Source organism: Callospermophilus lateralis, chromosome 18, assembly GCF_048772815.1.
Source record: "Callospermophilus lateralis isolate mCalLat2 chromosome 18, mCalLat2.hap1, whole genome shotgun sequence".
Lineage (NCBI taxonomy): Eukaryota > Metazoa > Chordata > Mammalia > Rodentia > Sciuridae > Callospermophilus > Callospermophilus lateralis.
Genome location: NC_135322.1, coordinates 7,687,629 through 7,695,017, shown reverse-complemented (window position 1 = coordinate 7,695,017; position 7,389 = coordinate 7,687,629).

Here is a 7,389-nt window from a genome sequence, read left to right as displayed (position 1 = left end):
GCACTACACATACCATGGCTCACAGACACACGCAGCACATATACACACACATTACACGACCACAAACATTTGCCTCATACAAAAGATACATAATCATAGTTGATTTTATTTATTTATTCTTATGCGTATTTACTGGCGCCAGGCATTGTTCTCAGCGCTTTACACGTATTACCTTTTAATCCTCACAACAGCCCTCGGAGACGGGTGCTTTTAGCATGCCCCTTGTACAGGTGAGGAAACTGAGACACAGAAAGGGAGCAGTCACCTTTCCCAGGGCACACAGCCGGGAACAGGAGAGCTGGGACTGGAACCCGGTCCGTCAGGGACAGCGACACATCAGACAAGGACACACACACATCACGTGCCAGGCCGCCGTCTCGGGGTCCCACCCCACCCTACGGCACCCGGAGCTGCAGACACACCCGGAAGCGCGGACTCCCACCCTCGGCGCGGACGTCTCCATCGTCCGGGAGCACCTGCGACGCGTCCCCTCCGGTGAGGCTGGGCGGGAGCGGCGCGCCCCAGACGCAGCCTCGGCAGCAGGCGGCGTGGGCGACCCGGACACCCCCTCCCCAGCGCGCTCACCCAGCCCCCCAGCCTCGAGCGGGGGCCCCGGGCTTTGCACCGAACGCGCAGCTGTAGCACACTCGGGACGGCGGTGACCAACCCCGCAGCGCACAGTCTCCTCGGCGGGGGACACCGGGAACAGGAAGGGCTGCCTCTGGGGGAGTCTCACCGGAGAAAATGAGGCAGGCTCATCATGAGAGGGGGTGCTCCGCCCTGGCGGCAGGGGTGGGGAATGCACTTAGGGGGCGAGAGGGGCAGGGAAGGTGCCATCGGCTGCCCCCGTGGCTGAAGGGCACAGAACCTGGCAGAAGCTAAGGCTTATGGAAGGTGTAGTCCCAGCGCTGAGACTCGTGGGAAATGTAGTCCTCGCACATCCAGAGGGGAGGCTTGGGTTGAGCTTTTCCCCGGGATGAGGCAGTGTCTGGATGAGGTTGCAAGGGCCGGGGGTCTTCCACCTGGACCTTTGAGAATGATGTGGGCAGAAACATTGAGTCCTTCGGTATGCCAGTAGAGTGGCCTATATGCAGTTGCGGTCTCAATTTATCCCCAGCGGACTATTTGTTCACGTATTCACTCAGCAAACATGGAACGCCGATGAAGCCCCTACTATGTGACTAGCCAGGCCTGTGCCAAAGCAAGGGGGTGCAGCAGGGAAGAAGTCAGACCATGTCCTTTTTTTATTTTATTTTTTTTCTGGAAATATCTAGGGTTTAAAGAACACGGCTGTGAGTGAAATGATTGCAAATCAGGGCTTAGCTTGCCAACCGCTCCCAAGGCAGGGGATGTCGCAGAAGGGAGGCACAGAAGGTCCCTGAATTTATTTATTTATTTCTTACTGAGGATTGAACCCAGAGGCACTTTACTGAGCTTTCTCCTCGGTCCTTTTTATTTTTACTTTTTTTGAAGCGGGGTCTCATTATGTTGCTGAGGGTCTCATTAAGATGTGCATGCTGTCCTCGAACTTGCAATCCTCCTGCCTTCAGAGTCCCCGGGATTTCAGCAGCCTGCTCTACCACGCCCGGCCTTCCCTGGAGTTTTGTAAAGAGCTGAGCCACTAATGGAGTGTGACATCAAGTTCCTCAGTCACAACCAACATTAAAAAGAAACAAAGAGGGCTGGAGTCAGGGCTCAGTGGTAAAGCACGTGCCTAACATGTGTGAGGCACGATTCTCAGCATATAAATACATAAAATAAAGGTCCATCAGCAACTAGAAATATTTTTAAAAGAAAGAAAGAAAAAGAATAAACTATTAAATAAATAGAATGGTGGTGCACGACTGTAGTCCCAGCGACTGTGGAGACAACGGCAGGAGGATCGCAAGTTCAAGGCCAGCCTCAGAAACTTAGTGAGGCTCAATAACTTAGCAAGACCCTCTGTCAAATTTTTTAACACCCAAAAGCGTTGGGGGGCTGGGCTATAGCTCAGTGGCAGAGCACTTGCCTAGCATGTGTGAGGCACTGGGTTTGATCCTTAGCACCACATAAAAATAAATAAACAAATAAATAATAAATAAAGGGATTCTGTCCATCTATAACTACAAAAAAAAAAATTTTTTTAAAGGACTGGGAATGTAGTTCAGTGGTTAAGTGCCCGAGGCAGTGACCAGGCCACACCAAGGAGACTTGCCAATGGTACTTACTAATAAGGCCACTCAGAGCACTGGATTTTTTGTAAAACAATTAGTTTTATTAAAATTGACTTATATGCTAACTCACAGTGGGTTCATTATTTTAGATGTATTAGTGCATAAATATTTTTAAGATTTATCAATTTCAACTAATGTGGTAAATATCAGTGGGCATAACCCAGATAAATAAAAGCCCTCGGGGTTCTTAATAATTTTTTAAAGTATAAAGGTCTGAGAGCTGCTGCTTGCGTATGTGTGTCTTGGTCACGATTTCTTTTCTTTCTTGTTGGCTGTAGGCCACTGTAAAAACCGACGTGCTGTTTGAAAGTGACAAGAAACTGAGGTACCAGGGGAGCCGGCCAGAGGAGAAGGAACAGCATGTGGGGCCCAGGGAACAGTGCAGGCGAAGTCGGAGTCAGGAGGCGGTGGTGGCTGTGGGTGTGAAATGAGCACAGGGGATCGTTCGCCTGTCCCCACACTGAGTCCTGCTGAGGAGACGAATGACCCTAGGGCTTAGGAACAGAAGCCCCTTCACACCTTGCTGACTCAGGAAGGGAGAGGGCGAGCCCGAGTGGCTTCAGCTGGGGAAGAATCAGGGCCCACTTCTCTGGGAAGGTGACAGTAAGGCTCAAATCTGAGAGTGGGGGACAGAGGCAAGAGGACGAGTCAGAGAGTGCTGGGCAGAGGCCACCCCAGGCAGCCCCAAGGCCAAAGGCCTTGATACAGCCAGAGTGGAGTGGGAGGAGGGGGGGGGTGTTGGTCCCAACCAGAGGGAAGCAGGGGACGTTCGTGACTGACATCACACGTAGAGGGGCTCAGGAGGCCAGATACGCAGAGGGTTTGGGTTTGTCCTCAGCCACCCACCGAGGAGCTTTGAGCTGCGCTGGCCCAGAGTTACCCTGTGAGCCAATGTCCCCAGCAGACCAGAGGGTGAACAACCTGCGTCCAGGCAAGGGGACACCATCACCCACGTAAGGGGACGAAGCATGGTCCAGAAGAAACAGTCCACAGGGACAGGAAGCAGACCCCCCACACCTAGGCCTGGGGCAGGGGCCGAATAGGGGTTGGGTTTGAAGGTCATGAAAATGTTCTTTTAATCCCCCCCCCCCCCAGCACTGGGGAGTGAACCTGGGGCACACTCCCAGTTGCGCTTCATCCCCAGCCCTTTTCCATTTTATTTCGAGCCAAGTTTCTGAGGTGAGGCTGGCCTTGAACTTGCAATCCTCCTGCCCCAGCCTCCAGAGTCACTGGGATTACAGGCGTTGGCCATTGTGCCCAGTTGGGATGAAAATGAAAATGTCAAGTCCACTGCAGTGGCGATTGCACAATTCAGTAAATAAACTAAAGACGGCCTCTGTCATCTAGGAATTAACCTGGAGGCGGCCACCTCTCCAGGACCTGAGAAGCCCTCAGGAGGTGGCTCAGCATGGTCCCAGCTCTCAGCAAACTGGGGCAAGAGCATAGCTTCAGCTGGGAGTTCAAGACCAGCCTTCCTCCAGGCTTCTCCAGTTACCCAGCACAACCACCCCTCAGGGCCCTTGCTGCTCTGTTATGCCCACCTCTTTTTTTAAATTTTGGTACCAAGAACTGAACCAGGAACGCTTAACCGCTGTCACATCCCCAGCCCTATTTTATCTACAGACAGGGTCTTGCTGAGTTGCTGAGAGCCTTGATAAGTTGCTGAGGCTGGCTCTGAACTTGCGGTCCTCCTGCCTCAGCCTCCCAAGCTGCTGGGATCACAGGCCTGCACCAAGGTGCCCAGCTCCTTCACCTCCCTTAGGTTGCTGCTCAAATGTCACCTCCACAGTGAATCCCTGCCCCACTGCCCACCCTACACCTGGAATCCTGCTCCTCTGCCCTGGCCACCGGACACCCTGAATCCTGCACTCCTCGGTCTTGGCTGTTATGGCCCCACTAGAGCACCAGCGGGTAGGGGTCTGTCACGCCAGGTCCCTGCCTTCCTCCCAGTGCCTGCTAGAGTGTCAACAGGCGCTCAGGAAATGTTGGCTGAAGAGAATCTGAAGTTGTTTCCGTGGACAAATTTGCTGATGCATTAAAGGCCGAGGCGCCAACTCTCCAGCCAGCTGTTCCCTCTTGGCTGTTGCCGGCAGGTGGACTCTGACCGTCCATTTCAAGAAAGAGGACATTCCACCCGTATAGGAGGGGGTCGCGCTGAGCAAGGGTGGCTCGCAGAGCACTCTGGGGACAGTGACGATTGGGTCTGGCTATGACCAGAGAGGGCTGAAGCTGAGACTGGAGGTGGGAAGCGGATGGGGGTGCACAAAGGCCCGGAGGTGGGCAATAGCTTGGGACATTGAGGACACTTCCACCTGTTCCTCCCACGGCCTCCTGGGGCCCCCAATCTCACAGGCCTTGCTGTCTCCTGACTTTGGGCACACCCCCACATCCAACCAAACACCGGCTCCATTTCCCAAATATTCCCAGAATCTCGCCAGGCACCTGCTCTGGAGGCTGAGGCAGGAGGATCAAGAGTTCAAAGCCAGCCTCAGCACTTAAGGGAGGTCCTAAGAAACTGAGTGAGACCCTGTCTCTAAATAAAATATTTTAAAAGGGCTGGGGATGTGTGTCACTGGTAAAGCGCCCCTGGGTTCCATCCCAAGTACCAGAACATATACTTCTTCCCTGAATCTGACACCTTGCACCACTCTCTTCCTGTCGGCATTGCAGTAGCTCTTCTCTGGGCTCAGTCCCTCACCCCTCACCCTTCTGCCCCAGCAGCCGCGGAAGCCCGTGGATCCCTGAATGGCTCCCAGAGCTCTGGGCTCCGGTCTCCAGTGGAGTAAAACCCAGAGTCCTCCTCCGGCCACATAAAGCCACGCCCCTTGCTCCTTTGCGCCATCTGGGGTCCTCTCCCTTGGCCACGCCCTCCAGCCACTCCCCTCTGTCCCTCGCACACTCTGAGCCAATGAAGACCTGCCCCAGCCCCTGGGCACTGCGGGTGGTCCTCGGTAGGAGGCTGGCCTCTGCTGCGTGTGGCCTCCCCAGCAGCCCTCCTGGCCCCGGGCGGCCCCGGTGACCCCTGTCCCCTCTCCCCTGGGCCCATTTGCTTTTTGTTCCAGTGGCTGGCCGCGCCGGGTCCTCCCCCACTTGCGTCTCAAGTCCCTGCCCGGAAGGGGCTCAGCACCCGCGGGCGAGGCAGGAGTGAGGGGAGGGATGGCCACGCAGCGAGCAGCCGTGAGGTTGCCAGAAGGTTCTGTGTTCCGAGCCCGAGCCCAGGAGCTGAGCATCCACTGGGGAGACGTCCAGATGCCGGAGCGGGGGCCGCGCAGCCCCCTCCTTTAGCAAGAAGGCCCGGGGTCTGCGGGCGGGATAGTCCCCCAGGCCAGGCTGCCCCAGACCTCATTCATTCACTCCGCCAAGGGACCCCCTTCCAGAGGCCGGCGGGTGGGAACGGAGGGAAGCAACAGGAAGGCAGCAGAACAGCACTATTTCAGGTCACTTTTAACTGAGATACAATGACGTATAAAAACGAGCCTGGATTTTATGGGCGCACGGGGCACTGGGGACTGAACCGGGGTGCTCTGACGAGCATTTGGGTTTTTTTCAATTTGGGGTGATTTTGAATGAAGCTGCTGCCAACATTTGCACAAGTCTAAGGTGGACCAAAGCTCTTCCTTCTCTTGGGAAATAGCTGGGAATTCTAGGTCAGGGGGGAGGGTATGTTGAGTGTGATAAGAAAAAATAGCAGCGGCTGGGCTCGGGCTGGGCTCGGGCTGGGCTCGGTGGCGCACGCCTGTAATCCCAGCAGGAGGCTGAGACAGGAGGATGGCGAGTTCAAAGCCAGCCTCAGCAACTTAGTGAGGATCTAAACAACCCAGTCTCTAAATAAAATATTAAAACGACTGTGGAAGTGGCTCAGTGGTTAAGGCCCTGGGGTTCAATTCCCAGTACAAAAAAAAAAAAAAAAGAATAAAGAAAATAGCATCATAAAAATATTAAATTTTAAAAAATTAATACACAAAAATTGTGCATATTTATTGCAGCATTCTTTTGAGTGCTTCTGTTGGGCAGAGTAGTAGGCTCTTTGACAACAGCAACCTCAGGAGTAGATATGATCAGGAGCCCATTTTATAGAAGAGAACACAGAGGTTCAGAGAGGTTCAAGCCTTGCCAGGAGGTCACAAGCCCGGGAAGTGACAGGGCTGGGACTCAGACCTATTCCCAAAGCTAGCATCCCAGAGTGATGTTGCCAAGTTCTAGTTACTGGGTTGTTGTTTTTTCTAAGCTTTTTAATTGACAATAATTATACATATTTATGTAGCATAATGTCATTTTGTTTTGCTTTGTTTTGGGAACCAGGGATTGAACCCAGGGGTACTTAACTACTGAGCCATATCCTCAGCCCTTTTTATTTTGAGACAGGTTCTCACTAAGTTGCTGAGGCTGGCTTTGAACTCATGATCCTCCTGCCTCAGCCTCCCGAGCTGCTGGGATCACAGGTGTGTGCCACCCATTTATCATTGTGGTGAGAGCATTCAGAATCCTCTCAGCTAGGTTTTTGAAATGTGCCACCCACTGTTTTTGCCTAGACACCCTCCTGTGCCACAGGACATCAGAGGGTGTCCCTCCCGCCCCCCTTGGACTCCGGTGGCATTGGCCAGCGTCTCCCCTCCCTGTAGCCCTCACCAACACATTCCTTTTTCAGGTTGCACCATGAGTGAGGTCATGCAGCGCTCCTCTGGCTGCGCCGCCTTGTTTTCCTTAATAGAATGTCCTCCCTTATCCCTCATCTGCTGAGGGACAGCTGGGGTGCTTCTGTGTCTTGACCAAGCGGATGGAGCTGTGGAGAACGGGGCGTGACTTCAGGCTGACTTCAGTTCCCGTGGGTGGATACCCAGGGGCAGGACTCTGTTGGCCAGGTGTCATCTAGCTAGAGAGGGACACTGACACAGACCTGTCCTGGGGTCTGAAGTAGGCCTGCGCCACGCAGGTGCCTTTATCATTCATTGACTTGTCTCCGATCCTTTCTAACCTGCTCTCATGGTAACCAATCCACTCCAACATTAATCCCTCCCAGTGACCTGGAGGCTTTCAATTAATTAATTAAAGTGATTAAAGGCACCAAGTCCTCAGAATACCTGGATCACCTCAAGGCCTCATCTCCCACCACCACTACAGTGACCACCAAAGTTCACCATGAGTTTTGGAAGGGACAGGCCACATTCAGACTATG